This window comes from Lonchura striata, chromosome 6, assembly GCF_046129695.1.
Source record: "Lonchura striata isolate bLonStr1 chromosome 6, bLonStr1.mat, whole genome shotgun sequence".
Lineage (NCBI taxonomy): Eukaryota > Metazoa > Chordata > Aves > Passeriformes > Estrildidae > Lonchura > Lonchura striata.
The window spans coordinates 40214452-40230383 of record NC_134608.1 but is presented as its reverse complement, the minus strand read 5'-3'; the positions used below and the strand labels follow the sequence as shown (position 1 = coordinate 40230383).

General features: G+C 41.9%; 1 protein-coding gene across 9 annotated transcripts in view; it reads left to right on the top strand.

The window, feature by feature from the left end:
• The window catches only part of TSPAN18 (tetraspanin 18), a 120805-nt gene that overhangs the window by 58619 nt on the left and 46254 nt on the right, over positions 1-15932 (top strand). For 6 of the 9 annotated variants that reach the window (XM_021533229.3, XM_031505040.2, XM_021533231.3 and 3 more), the window contains exon 2: positions 3285-3415. The exons of 2 other annotated variants lie outside the window; for them this stretch is intronic. The gene's annotated coding sequence lies outside the window, so the exon portion shown is untranslated. Of the gene's footprint in view, positions 1-3284; positions 3416-11610; positions 11634-15932 lie in introns of those variants that run through there. One more of the 9 variants, XM_077784221.1, reaches the window with a different exon arrangement.

Below are 15932 nucleotides of genomic sequence, written 5' to 3'. Positions count from 1 at the left end.
TCTATGTAAATAAATACACATATCAAACAATAAGCAGACGCCTTTTTAACATGCACTGTTTCAGGCTGAGATACTCAGTTCTGGTGCAGCTCATCTTAACATCTGTCAAGCTAATGCCAACTCTACAGCTCCCTTTCACTTGTATTTAATGCACAAAGATTTGTGTTGTGTTAAGTAATGAGGAACTGGCTTGCTTTACATCTGTTTTGGTGTTATTTCTGATGCATAAAATGTTAAATGGGAATGCTTTGTGTTCCTCCCGATGTCTGTGTCAGTATGTAGTGCAAACTCTCATTGCTTATGCTTGATAAAGTGGCTTTAGACAACTATGTGTGTGGTTGTACAAGTATACAAGGAAGAAAAAAATGTAATTTGCAAACTATACAACCACTGGGGCCCCAAAGCATGGAAACATTAAGGTGGGGATAAATCTGTGACGAGGGTTGGATTTAAAAGAAAACTTTTTTAGAAACTAAATTCCAGTAGAGTCAGTTGTGCCCCTTAAATCAAAGTCAGGAGCCACAGAGTCTAAAGCCTCAAGGGTGCGGGGCTCAGAGCAGTGCTGTGGGAGCAGCGCCCATCAGCTGCTAGTCCAGGTCAGGTCATGTCTAATCCAGGGTCTTGTCTCTGATAGCAGCCAGCACTGATTAGAGAGAATGTAAGACTGGGGCAACAACCGGGAGAAATTCCACATTAAGCTTTTGTTTATTTTTGTTTTCATATTAAAAATGTATTAAGCCCAGATGATCCATAGACCACTGGGCGTACTCCTCTATTGAAAATTCACCTGCAGGCTAGAGGAGAGTTGGATCCTCTAGTTCTGCTGTCCATCTCTGTCCCTTCGCATCAACCTTGGAGAAGAAGCCTGCTTTTTATTTCCTTAATTCACATTTCTCACACGCTACTGCTTTTGCTCTGGTGAGATACTACGGAATCACATTTTTTAAAAAAACAAACCAGACAGACTCTTTATGCATGCAACAAGTGTTTAAGACAGCTCTCTGTCAGACTTTTTTTGGAGTCTGCTGAGAGAAAGGAGAATATTCTTGCTGCCTGAGACACTTTCAATTGGATTACATATAAACAAAGCAGAGGGGAGGGGAGAGGCATGATCCTCCACTGGAGAGGAGGATTTATATGGCCTGATATATCTTTTATTTCTTAATGTTCCTTGAATAGAGATGATTCAAATTCCTCATCTGAGTCAGCAGACACAGAAGACAAAATACATTATTAGTGACCCTAAATATATTAGAGCCCTCTGCTTCTGATCACAGAATAGTAATAGGGGATGAATGGGGCTTGCCTACATGGACAGGACCGTTCTTCCATAATGGAAAGGGAAAATTGCTACTAAAGATACCAATGAATCAAAATTTTAATGACTCTTGGTATGCCTGCCTGGGCCACTTTCCGTGTTGTGGTTTCAGATCACTTTACAAACTTGAATAAACTTTTCCCCTCACTGTCTTCAAAGGCTGGGAATTAATATTCAATACCTTATGTCTGAAAGGACTAGGACTGTGTGCAACAGGATATGTTTTTGTTGGGCAGCAGGCACTTTGTCCTGTGCAGAAGTGTATGGATGTGAATTTTCTGCATACAGGCACTTGCATCTCTTAAATATTTGCCCTTCCCTTTCAAAGAAACCAGGATGTGGCTGGTATCTGTGTATTTGAAATGCCAGGTTGTACAGAGCAGAGAAGAGTTTTGTAAACAAACGCCCATGGGAGGATGAGACACAGCTGAAAGTGCTGAGAGTCCACTGGAGACACAGGCATGGAGAACATCTGCCCAAGTACCATTTGATGGGCCCTTGCTCTGCTCACTAGACCATGCTGCCCCTCTATTGCATGTAAGATGAATGTCCAGGGTGCAGAGCACTCCTCACCAATGCCCCTGTGTTCCCACTAAAGCCTCTCTCTCATCCTGGGGAAGTGTGAAACAACACCTCTGCACTGGGGAGAGGGAGCTGCTGACAGAGGGCTGATACCCTGTGCGTGGGAGGAATTTCCTTTCATGTGGTCTGGTGTGACATTAGCACTTTCCAGCTGGCTTGTAGGTAGCTTTGTAATCCCTGGATTGACAAATGGCAGTTCAGCTCAGTATGGCTGTCATCTTCAGACAGCATGACAGAGACAGGGAGCTTGACATGTCCTGCTGCAGCCCTGTCTCAGTGAGGAGTTGCTGTGACAAGACCCTCTTTCCCAGCTTTTCATCTTGATCCTGAAGGAGGTGCTAAGTGCTGTGTGATGCAGAGGGGTCAGAGATGCTACCTGATGTTTCATTTGGACAGTTGGTGTTGGCCCTGAGATCTGGAGAGGCTGGGCAGGGCAGAGGATTTGTACTTCAAAAAGAAGCAAATCAACAAGGTAGACTAGAGAGGAGAGAATTAATATTGTGAAAAGGATTTACATGGCGCCATCTTCATATCTGAACTGGAGCTGTCAGGGAAAATGAGATCCAGACTTGCTGCTGCTCTCCAGAGAGGAGCTCTTACGGAACCATTGCTCAGTTAAAGTGATGGCCCCACCTCTGTGCTCCGTGTCTGGCTGATTTCTGCAAGCAGAGAACAGACGCAATCTGGCATGATCCCTTCTCCTCTCCCACTGGCCTTTTGTGCCATTCTGCAGGCTCTGATTTTACCTTCTTTTGCTTGCCTTATTGCTTTCAACCCTTGAGCATCTGTTAGTATCTTCCTCCCATGCTTACCTGCCTCTTAACTCCATCACCTTCTTTTTGATCCTCAATAATTTCTGGCTCCCTCCATTCAGAATAAATGGTGCTTTAACATCTAACCACTAGGTAACAGGTGTGTGCATGTTTGTTGCCTACAAAGAGAAAGAGGCTGTGTGTGTTAAACATTTAACTACCTATGTTTTATCACACACATTCCATCCTCTGCTCTGGAACTTGCCTTCTGGGGACTCACAGCACCTCTTCCTGACTCTACTCTGTTGTGCAGAGGAGCAGGAGGGGAAGATGTGGAACAACTCTGTTGCTTCCTTCTTATTCTGCTAGAAATAGTCCTGTCCTCCTATTGCCTTCCAGTCCAAGCCCTTTTCTGGTCAGCCTAATGAACTGGAAAGTAAGGAAGAAGATTTTGCCTTTAGTCCTGACCTTGACAGGGTCTTCAGGGTCACTGGGAGCTGCTTCCCCTCATTTCCTTCAGTTGTACAAGAAAGAGTTGGTCTTTACCCGAGCAGGAGGAAGTAAAATAAGGTGGCAGTCTTCTCCTCAGGTCTAGTATGTGTCTTATGTATTTTCCTTGCTGTTTCTGACAGGTTGATCAGCCTTGAACACAGTGTTAGAGGCCTGAAGCAAGAATCCTGACAGATGCATATTCAGTACAGCCTGACTTTGTGAGGAGAACAAGTATTTCCCTGAAAGTCTGGCCCCTCAAAGCAGCACACAGGTAAGGCAGACAGTGCTTCTGATGCTCAGGCTCACTTGCACTGGATTGAGCAAATTGCTTTTCCTGCTCATTTGGCTCAAGAAGGGCTTTGTCACCACTGCCTGCCGTGTCTGTAGGGATGAAACTTAACAATGTATTTACAGCATGGGGAACATTTCTCAGCAAAAATATACTTTCAGAGGATCAAGACTGTCAATATGGTTGAGATAAATATAGGTTAAAATCGTGGGAGGAATATGCTGAAAAAAGAAAAATGTTACTTATGAGGTATTAATAAAATAATATGTAGATTTTGTGTTCTAAAATAATTTTGCATTGAAAATACCTTAATTTAAACAGAAAACTTTTTAAGAAAAAAGAATAAAGGATTGTATGTCATGGAGAAGGGATTTAGTAAGAAATTAATTTAATAATGTTGTTTTCAACTTGGAAAGATGTATCAGGTCATCCGTAAGTGGGAAAAAACAAACACAAAAGCCTTGGAGTTCTAATTGCTATGACTCATGGAAACCAGATCTAGAAAAAATGAGGCCCTTTAGTCCAAACTCTTAATCCTCTACTAGTATGTAACATCTTTCCCAGCAGCGTCTACCAGTCCTGATTTAAATGATGGGATTTTCCCTTGTCCCCTTGGGATACTATTGCACAGACTAATAGAATTAATCTGCTTACTTCTCTCTTTCAACCCCTGACCGCTGCAGATGCAATTAGTAGTAGGTGATGGGAGGATTCTGTTTCCTAGGCTGTATTATGGAGGCTTAGGGCTGTATTGTGTTAAACCAGACATCAGTTGCAAGTGTGTTTGCATGAGCGTGGCTTATCTGTCAGTACTCATTACAGCCCCATAAACGTCTCTGAACTACATTTCTCAGAGTTAGGAGCTTGTCTACAATTGTAATTCAGGATCTGATAAGGTACAGACTAATGTATTCGAGTGCCTGTGAGAAAGATAGCATGAGGGGAATTAAAGTGAAATGCAGAGTAGTATGCTGCCAGTGCTAGAGACTCAAAGAGGCAATTTACTTCTGTGCTTCTGGAGCATTCTCTGGTCTCTGGCTTTTCTCCCAGACAGTTTGGTAGGGTGAAGTACCTTTTTGCTGTGTGTGGTGCTGCTGGAGGTACCACTGCACCTTTCCATCTGTGAATTTCAGGCTTGTCTTTTTTGAATGGTGTGGGCTTCTTCTTTTATTTACTGAAAGGCTCCAGTTAAACAATCAGATGAAGTCAAATAAGCTTGAGCTGGAGAAACATAGCTGGGTGTATTTAGTTAATACAAATAGAGCATCTTTCTGAGGCATTTCACCTGTTTTGATTTTTTTTCCCTCAAATTCGGAAAAGTTTTATTAGAGAGAACAGTTAGTTTCTAAAATAGATGAATGTCAGAATGCAGATGACCGAGTTACACCTGGAGAGTACAGCAATTGGTGAGCTGTACAAATTCCTTGTGTGGATTCATCCACTTCCAAAGTGAATTAAATACAACATCCTAATAGAAAAAACAACTGCAATATAATTTCCATTGGATGTTTGAATGAGACTTCAATGTGAAATAGAGCCTGGGGGTCCTGAAAAACTGGGCATGTGCCAGCCCATGGGCTCTGTCCTCTGGCACTAAAGGATGAAGTGGTAGTCCTGTTCCTCCTCCCTCTCAATAAATCTTGGCTCTAACATGTCATAGCTTTTCTGGAGTACTTCTTCAAACAGAAAGCCTAAATATAATCTTAGCCACTTAGCCACTGGTCCAGTCTTTCATTATCAAGATAAGTTAATTAAGCTTATTAAAATCTAAGTTGCTTGTGTTTGTCAGATACAAAATTCTTAAACACTGAAGATTGCAAAGCTTTGATATGCTTAATGAGTCCTGTGCTAATTTTCCCATTGTTTTTAATTAAGTGACACTTTTCTAGTTTGGTGCTTGGCTGCTTCATGTGGTTTCATAATGTACTTTAAAGCATAGGGAGGTGGAGACCAAAGCCAGGGGTAATGATCCATAGCATTCTAGATCATCTGCAGCTTATGTTCCAAGTCCCTGCTTTGCCAGTCAAGTTTTATTCTAGTGAAAGTGTTAGTAAGCCCAAGGCAGATAGGAACAGTTCCTCCTCTCCCCTTCGCTTTTTCTTTACCCTGAAAGTTTATCTTGCTGCTTGCTTTTTAAAAGCTTTGCATTAGCTGGGGGGCTGTGAAGTAAAAGGCATGCTTTAAATACAGATGCTGGTGATAGACCTTTCAAAAGCTGCATTTCTCAAGCTGGGAGCTATTGACCCCTTTCAGTGCAGTCACAAAGAAATTCAAGAGGAAATGGAGGGTGAGGGCCAGCAGGGAATATATATATATAATTTTTTTTTCCCCAAGTCTTCTTTTTACTCCACCCCCTGCCAAGCTGGCTATTGTTTGTGTCTCCACATGGGATACCAGTGGCCATATAAGGAAAATGACATAATGTTGCATTCTTTCTAAAAATTGATTTCTTACAGTTATTTTTTCTCTCCCCCCCCCCCCCCGCCTTGCTGAAAGTTGTTCTGTTTTGATGCAAGCTCTGGGCAAAAGGAAAGTGGTAGCCCATGGTACGCATGGCACAGCATCTTGGGCTGTAAAAACACTTACTTTGTTATCTCAGTTCAGGTGATGAGGCAAAGCAGCAAAATGGCCAATTATGAAGTCCAGCTACTATGACAGGAGGAGAGGATGTCACATTTCCCTGCATCTTGAACTCAGTATGATGTTTGTTTTCTCGCCTTTTTTTCTTGCTTAAAAGGATGCTCAAGCCATGGGACAGAGGCAGAGAGCACCCCTCTGTGTCCCTTTTCATTCACAAACTACCATTATATTCATATATCTTTGCAGCTGAAGTGCTGAGTGAGTGGTATGCAGCAGTTTGCGCTAGCAGCTTCCTCTCTGTTGGATGGCCAAGCCCAGTGCTGGGGATGAGGACAGCCTGATATCCCAGCAGGCAGATGAAATGCTCCAGCCAGCAGGAAGCGAGGTTGCCAGCAGCACTATTTGGGTGAAGTTTGCTGGCTGGAGTTCTGCGGGTAGCAGGGGTCAGTCTAAATATGCACCATCTCAGGAAAAGGACTCCTGAAGTCTGGGATTTTTTCCTGGTGCAACTGTCACTTGTTGATGAACAGAAAGTGCCTGCTTTTTCGAAAAAGTCCAAACTTCAAACACATCCACTTAGCAACTTCTACAAAAGAACAGCTGGAGCAACATGAGCACAAAAAAGGCTGACTCCAGAAAGCAGAGGCAGAGCCTGGAATGGGAAAAGCATAGGTTTGGAAGTGGGGAAAAGGATAACTCTTGGAGAGGAATGAGTGTGTGCTTGTGCATGTGAGCATAAGATTTGGGCACTCTTGCTTTTGTATCCTCTTGTAGCTTCTTGAATTGGGATGCAGTTTTTAGTTGTGCTTTCTATGGTTGCCATCACTTCTAGTGCATTGTGATGCTCTGCTGATTGTGCCGATTTATTTTTGATAAAAATCTGTTCAACAACTGATACAGTTGCAAACTTGTTAAAAATGGAAGTAGAAAAAAACCAACTCCTTCTTAGAAAGAAGCGACAAATTTTGAGGTCCATTTACCACAATTATGTCACAATACTCAATCTGTGTTTTGCTGAGGTGTGATTACAGAAGTGGAAAAAGGGAAAGTACTTTCAATAAACACATTTTTGGACAGAATAATAATAGTTCAATATTATTATGATGATTATCTGTGTGTGCAGTGACAATACACACTTTTTTCCCTTATTAAAATGTTGAACAGTTTGTCAACTTTTAAAGAAACTGCAATTTTGTGAGAATGGAGTAAGGACTTTGTAAAGATTTGAAGTTTTTAATATAAGCCTTTAAATGGAGGCTGCATTGACCAAAAGAATTGGATATCATACCGAGAAAGTTCTAATTTTCTTTAATTTTTCTTTTGACTGTGAGTTAAACTGTTTGGAGAAGCTGTGCTACTCTCCAATACCTACAAAAGTAGTCTCCAAGAGAATCTTCCTCTATGATAAATTGTACTTATACTGCGGAAGCCTTCTGGGCTTTACTTTACTCTGGGCTTTACTTTACTCTGGGCTTGGTGCAGCAGGCAGGGGAATGAGCTCACATAGCTTTTTCTTCACAAAAGGCAATTTGGGGCCTCCTACATGCTGTCCACTGTGGTATCAAGAGGAGACATCACAGTGAGCGGTGTTGAACGATGCAATGCCCCACGTGCTTGGTTCTCAAATTGCCAGTGAAGAGGCAAATGGCTTCTGACACGTACATGGCTGGCATGGGACGTCTGAGTTAGCACTGCACAGATAAATGGGATGCTTCTGGCCTGGCAGCCATTGTTCCAAGCTCCCTGCAAACTCCCAGGCCACGTGTTTTTGTGGCAGCCGGCTCGCATTGTAACTGTCCCAGGAGCTGCAGTGGCATATGTTTGCTGTGCGTGCGCTAACCAGGGAGAGAGGAGCGTCAAGAGTGAGTGCCAGGTCAGCCATGCATCCCAAGCACCTTCTCTGAGGAGCAGATCTTGTCATCTCAGCTGGGACAGAGGGAGCTTTCAGGTCTTCTGCTGCAGAAGGTGCTCACCAGGCTGTAAGTGGCTGCTGACAACGTGGCATGGGTCTGCCACTTCTGTCTCTAATGGCTCTAGGACTCAAATGTCGCTAGAGCTGATTCTGCCAGCAGTGGGTTGACCTTTTGGGAGGTATTGCCTCAGAGACTTGGAGCTAATCCTTCTGATGGTAAACCGTGGTGCATGGGGGACTGGTTTGGGCTGTGCCTGTTTCCCTGTGAAGTTGGGAGCTTGAGTAACATAGAAAGAATCATGATGGAGGAGGAAATAAATTGTCATTAGACATATATCTCTAACAGCTCCTGTCACTTAGATCTAATGCTACAGAGTAATTTAAAGCTTTTTTGACTAACTCTATCATGGGTAAAGTGCTTTATCAAGGGAAAGTGAGGTTTACCAAATGTGACAGGACAGGAAAGCAGAGCTGCCTTTCACTGTTGTGCCATGTCCTGGGTGGAATGGCTGAGATAGGGTGTCCCTGAGAATGGCAGTGAAGGCTTTGCATTGCTTATTTTGAGACCTACAAGAGTACATTTGCTTTTGATTTGTGCATTTTAAAAATTATTGTGTAAAGCTGGGGACTTAGTTTAAAAGCTGCTAGAACTATTCTCTCACTGTAGAGATTTCTCAGGAAATAGATACATAAGAGGGATATATGTGCATGTATTTGAAGTTTTTATTCTTGGGCTTATGAGTAAGAGCTGGGATCAGTGAAAGGTGATAACTACTAAAATCAGTAATAAGGATAGTATTACCCTCTAAGCAGTGAAGTGGGTTTGGGGAATTTTGCATTCAATTATTAGCTCTGTGCCTAGACTGCATACTGACAGTGGGAAGTAGCTTAGTTTCTCTCTGTCTTCCTTCCTCATCTATATAAAAATGCTAAAGCAGCTGATAATATTTTTATAAGATAAGATTTTTCATATAGGAAGTGTATTTTGTTTTGTGTAGAAACTAGCTTTGTGGATCTTTGCATTCCTTTTCAGAGAAATCCAATGATGAAAAAGTTTTAATTCTGAAGTGTTTCTCTTCATATTTTTCCCCATTGCTCCTTCTTTCTGTGACAAAACAGGAACGCGAAGAAAAAATTGAAGAAGTAATCCAGAATTTCCCTTTCCTCCCTTGTAAAACTGCATATAAAAAAAATTTATATTCAGCTTACATTAAAAGGAAATTTAAAACTAGTTGATTTTTAAACTTGCAGACCATGAAAAAGGTAATTATTACTATCAAGTGCCTTGACCTGTTTTAAAGCTGAAGTTTTTTTCTTGCTTGCATTGATGCATCTATTTAGCCAAAATCTTGAGAGCTCTTTTGAGAGAGGAGCCTACACACAGGTCAGCTGCTGGCCAGGCTTGTGCACAGTAAAGATAATGATAATCTAATGTCTAGTTTGTCTTCTGTTAGATGACTCATACTCCGGTTGCCTTCTAATGGATGGGAGTTGCATCCTTGGCAGACATTATGTGTGTTGACAGCTGTTGGCAGATAAAAAAGGAGGAGCAGCTTTGGACATGCTTGTGCTGGACATTCAGGGCTGTTCTCCTCAGAAGCAAGGGTCAGGAGAGCTGAGGTAGAGAGGACATGCAGGCATTTTGTGACTGGATGAGCTGGAGGGGGTTATAAAGGCAGTGCTCTGCTTGTATTGTAGTTTCCAGTGCCCAGCACATGGAGGTCTTGAGCTGAATATGTCTGCAACTGTTCCTGTCTCAAAAATGTGGAGTAGAGCACATGTATGAGTGGACCAACACCCCCAGCAGCATGTGCAAATGCGAATATATTTCAAAGAAGTATGTTTAAGCAACATAAAATTCCTTTTTTAATAATCTGTGAAAGATTTATTTTCAACTTCCCAATCACTAATGAGGTGCTAATTTCAGATGGACTTGTAGCACTGTCTTGACATTTTAAAGTATCTAGGAGCATTAACTGGCTTAGTCCCTCCCTGCAGCATGGCAGGAGCCAGCCCCTGAGCCCAGGAGGGTAGGAGGAAGCTTTTCCTGTGAACTGGCCTTGTGTAATTGCCACCTTGAACAGTTTCTGGCACTTTTCCCTGATGACTGTTAATGACAGGATGTTAGAGTGCTTGGCTATCCAAACCACTGGTTTCCCCGTGCTCTGCAGCAGGCTTATCAGGCTTGGGCATTCTTGCTGCTGTCTGGGTAGCCCTTGCTGGTGCTAGAGAGAGAAAGATGAACACCCAGTGCAGTACAGAGGACATGTTTGGCAAGGCAGAATTTGTCACTGACTCCTCAAACTGACCCGGACCGTTTATAACATTCCTGGCTACAAAGTATATCCAAGAGTACATTCCAAGAAAGCTAAAAATAATATCCTCAACCTTAAATTATTTCTCCCACAAGGATTCAGTTAACAAGAAGGAAAGAGCTTGTTCTTTTCCCCCCCCATGCTAAAGCTCTCAGCTCTCAGAATGGAGCTATAAGTTTATCACAAGTTATTGGCCTGAGAGTTGGATTCATGTATGGATCACGTTACTGGAAATTGTAATTATTTGCCAGGACTGCCTTTGCTTTTCCATTTCCCTTTCCATCTCCCAGTTCTTTATGTTGTCTGGTAGCAGCACTGAAGGCCAAAGTCTCTCTGAACTGATTGGAACCAGGAGCTGGCATTCGGCTATTCTGGGTCCTTCTGCCAAAAGCCAGTGTTCAAAGTAAAGACTGCAAATACAGACTACTCACATCAGCACAATTTATGCTTGTTTAAAATACCTGAAGATCAGTACAGCAAAGCTCTGATTCTCCTGGAGACTTAATATGACCACATGGCATATAGAGTTGTGTATGTTCCACAAGTCATCTCAGGAAATGGGGATAAGTCCTGGTAACTTCTAAAAAGCAGTGATGAAATGTTTTCTGGTGTTTTGTGGTTTTTATTCAAGATGTAGTTGGAAAGAACTCATTTGGAAAACTCCATACTAGCTAAATGTAAATCCAGATGTTTAGGACTAGCAATATAAATCCCCAGGGGTACTCAGTAGTCCTGAATGTTAAGTGCACAAAGCTAATCCCAAAATGCTGCCTGAGCTCCTTGAGATCTTGGCCTTTTGCTATGTGTTTTTTATCTATTGATCACTAGTAATGACTACTGATGAAAAGTCTAGTGTTCTAATGGTTCTTTCCTGTGAATAGAAAATCAGCTGTACATATCAAGTGTATGAATTACATCTCTGTAGTAGACAATTTTTATGAAAGACAAAAATAATACAAACTTTTATATCCAAGAATCTTCACAGAGACCGTACATCTTCATAAAATCAAGTTAAAATTAAGTAAATGTATTCAATCAATAGTAGGGCTATATATATATACATTAAACTATTTGCTTCTAGATTTTTAATGCAATATATTTTTTGTTTAGAAAGGCTGAAGCTGATCTTTCTAATATCGAAAAGTGAAACTTACATTTTCCTATTAAAATTGGATCCAAACTTTTTATAAAAAGAGGTTTTGTGCTGTTTTGTGTGGTATTTTGTTTGGGGTAGTTGGTGTTTTTAAGTTAGAAATTGTAAAAAAAAAAAATTATCTTAGATTCATTAAAACTTGGGGAATTAATGTGAAGGAATACCTTTTCTTTTTTTTTTTTTTTTTTTTTTTTAGAAGAAATCTTCACCAGTTCAAACTGAAGAAATTCTTCCCATCTGGTTTGGTCCTTTTACTTTTTTTCTTTTTGTCATCCAAACAGCAGAATGTTTTGATAATACTATGTACTTTCTGAGTATACTGATGCAGAGTAAATTTTGTTTGGTTGGTTTTTTTTAAATATAAAATTTCTTTATGTGCCCCATTTCTGAAAGAGTTTGGGGCTTGTCTGGCAGGAAAATGATGATTAGGGCACTACTCTTTCTACTGATGAGTTAACTTTTGCCACTCCTAGTGGCGAGGAGACTGCTCTAGGTTTTCCTGTTTCTGTTTTCTCTACCACCTCTGAATTACTGAATACTCTCAGCTGCAAGTCAAGGAATAAGGCATGAATGCTCATTGTTATCATTAAATGTTTTCTTTGCTAATTCTCTTTTATTGTGTCGCAGTGACTTGCAGCTGAGGATTAAAATAATTGCCTTCAGGACCAGCAGTAGGCTCTGTTTGAAACCTCCAAAGGGCATTGTTTATCTTCCCTATCCCTTGTACTGTGCCTGCCCAGGATGAGCAGCACTCCCCTCCCCATTCCAAGTGGTTCTGTTACTGAGGAATGTTGGACAGATACCATTATACACACAGTGGAGGTGCCCCCAGATTTGGGGTTTGAGTTAGATTTAAAGGGGAGGAGGATGGAAGGGAAGGGAATGTTTGTTTTGTTTTTCACGAGAGACCCTGGCTGCAGTGCTTTGCAGAACTGTTTTAAATATGCTCCTCAGGCAGGGAGGTCTGTGGGTGCAGGCGAGCTGTTCTAATGTTTCCATGCAGTGCTCAGGGCTTCTGTCCCAGGCACGTATTTCGTTATTGCTTTGGGAAGGGCATTCTGGGAGTCATCAATCAGCATCGCTCTGGGTTTCTTCTCAATCAGAGCTCCTCTGATGCTCATTTTGTGCTGCTCATTTTGTTTTTAATTTCTGAATGAGGGATCAATTTGCACAAAATAGCACCAGGCAGAAGAGTTGGTTTTGCAGTGGGTGAAAGCATCTGGCCTATTTTCTCCAAAGCACTTAAATGGGTATTTTAAGTTGTAGGTTCTGAAGAAGACAGTGGTAGCAGTGCTTTGCTGAAGTGTGCTCTGAAGATCTCAGTGGTTTCCTAACGAAAGATTAAGTTGTCCCCTTGGATATTTGCTGTCACCTAATCTGGAACACATCTTGTCTCAGAAAGGACCCCCGTGCTTGAGCTTTACAGTGGTGCCATATCATTGTCCTGTCCCTTTATTTATCCTTCTGCCCTTCCGCTTACCTACCATACCTCCAGATTCTTTGCTGCAACTCTTCTTGCTTTTGCTGAGGCAGTGTTGCAAAATGGACACATTGGGAAGGGAAAAGCTGTAACAAAGATGTATGTGATTCAAGATAGTCTTTATGTGCATAAGAATTTTGGGGGGATTTAAATGGTCTGATTTAAATGATAGAATGCTTTGCTCTTCCTCTGTCAGTGGATGAACTCAGACTGAAATCCAGGACACCTACCTGGTACATGGGTCCCACCTCATCCTTCTGACTTAAGCAAATTGTAAAATTGGTGTAGCTGGCTGGGATGACTCACCTTGTCCTGCAAAGGATGGGAGTTGATGCCCCAAGTTAATCTCCTTGAGAACATCTGTACAATGTGCACTTAGGCCAGTATTTTCTGATGTTCCATGCCATTGCTCACAATGGAGAAAAGAAGGACTGTACTTCTTTTTGTCCAAAGTTCAAATGGAGTTGAAGGGAGGTGGTTCTTTACCTCCTTTAATGAGTAACTTTATACTGTGCTGTCTCCTACAATATCAGCTGTCAGTGCTAAAAGGAAAATAAGCTATTTGCCAAGACAGTGAAGCTGTAAAAGTTGGTAAGAGAGGAGGAAAGGTATGGGCAGGGAGCTGAAATTGCAGCAGAAGTTATGAGAATTCCCAGGCTCTGAAGAGTGCTCCTGATTTTATCTTTTCATACAGCTCTGGGGGTAGTCTTTGTTTAATGTTTCTAGTCATGGTACATGAAAGTAAAAATCCTGACTGGATAGTGTATTAGTACTGTGATGATGAGGAAGGTTAGGCTACCTGTTGTGTTTGCTGTGCAGTGATGTATCACAAATTATGTTTATGGCTAAGAACCTCAAATGCTGACACAGCATCAAGTAAGGTAGGAAAGGGCCATTGTGACCCCTTTTTCATCCTAGCCACAAGGTTTCTTTGAATTAAGCCTGTTTTGGATCAGAGCATCTTTGTGCAGCAATTTGTCATTCCTTTTTTTATTCATGACTGTTTTTCTCTGTATATCTTGCAATTACATAATATCCATATGGTAGGTTGAAGAATTGTTTGAAAGGCAGCTGAACACTACAGAAGCTCTCTAAGCATATTTCCAGTTCTTTGTCAAATAACTTCATCCTCTGTAGTTCATGTTTCAAATATCAGTGGCCTGTAGATTATCTGAGAATTGAAGATGCTTGGGGACCAGGTTTGTGTCTATAACTTTCTTAGCACACGGTGTTCTTTGGTCTTTCCTCAAATATGAAATCTTCATCAGACTGTCCCAGTCTCTGTCAACATCAGCTGAAGCTGGAAACTGAGTGGAACAGTGTATCATGAGTAAACCTGCCCAAGGCACTGAGTATGAAATCTGAATGCCACTGGAGTCAGTGTACATACTCCCACATATCTCTCTAGCCCAGAAGTTTATCCCTTTAGTGATGAAGAACTTCTTGTGAATATAAGGATTGATGAATCATCTGTTCTCAACTGATCTTTTCCTCCCACAAGACATCTCTGAAGTCTGGTAATGTGGGTGCATGTCCATTAATCATGACAGTGGTAGGTTTTGCCTGGTCAAAATGTAGCTCCAGGAATTGAGACTGGTGGCTATTGAGAATGCTGGCTAGTAAATCTGGAAAATTCCTGCGGTTGGTAGAGGTGTAGAGGTGTACCTAGGTGAGAACATACAGAGGTCTGAGAAAGAAAAGAGACAGTCACAGTAAGTTTTGCACCTTCCCAGTGAGCAGTGCTGGGAAAGCAGGCAGCCCAGGGAGACCTTGGACCATGCTTTCATTGACAGATAGTCGTTGTTTTACCCTCTGTCTTTATTCTTTAAAACTGGAAAAGCTCCTTCTATCCCACACTCCATGAAGTCTGGGGAGGTGGCTGTCCCAGCTTCTCCTGTTGTGCACTGCAGAGGTTTGCAGAGCCCCAGGGCTGCCTGTTGCCTGGATACAGGGCAGTCCTGCATCTCAGCCCCCCAGCCAGCCCTGAGAAAGGAAGGCTGGGGGGGGACAGGTGGGTGAATTAATCCCTGTGCACTTGGGAGTAGGAGCACAAAGTCCACCTGGTGCAATCTGTAAACTCAGAGCTTCCTTTTACTTTGCTACTGTTATTATTATTTATCATTATTGATAGGAGAAAAGTGCAACCCAGCTGCTCGGCGCAGAGATCTGAGGGCTCCTGCAGGGTGAAGCGCTTGGTGCCACTTAGCAAAGCAGCCAAGGTGCAGTCTCTGGCGTGTGCACTTTATTTCACATGCTTGTTCTGAGCCTCCTGCTGCTCCTCACGCTACAACTGCTGACAAGTTGCCTTCCTGGCAACATGGAATCACAGCCTGTGACTTGAGACCCTGTGAGCACAATACGAAGAAGGCACTGACTGCTGAATATTTAAAAAGAAATTATTTCATCTTAAACATGAAAATGCTCTTTGCAGCTCATACACATCACTGCTTGGTGGCAGTGACTGGCCAAGCCATGCATTATTCTTGTGTCCAGAGGGGCTCTGCTGACTGTAGGGCAAAAACCTCCTCTCTCCTTTGCTGAGCACATGAAAGCTTATTGTTAGGCGGATGCCCTGTTGTACGGCACATGTGTGCATGTCTATAAACTTCACTAACTGAGAGTAATCAAAAATAATTTTTAAGCTCAGCTAGTTTAAATTTGGCCTATTTCCTATTGCAATGGGTTTTGCTGTATACATTTGCAGAGTATTGTCCTATATCAAAGCATTTAGGAGCTATGTCAGTAGTGGTAATTAACCTTTAGACTGAGAGAGCATGAAAAATCTCAAATAATGGATCAGGGTCCTCTTACTCAAAGCACAGTCAATTTTCATGACAGGAATACTGCCTGATCTATGAATATGATGTACATTCAACTTTAATATGTGAAAACAAATTAGTATAATGAAGTGTGTGTGGCAAGGAGATGAACACCTGAGCAAAGTCACATGAAAGATTGGCTGGTCTTCATATCCTCCTTCAAGGAGGATAACACCAAACTTTGAAGTAATATTAGAAAGAAAACTGTTAGAAGTCTGAAAACCTGAAGGGTTTCAAGTA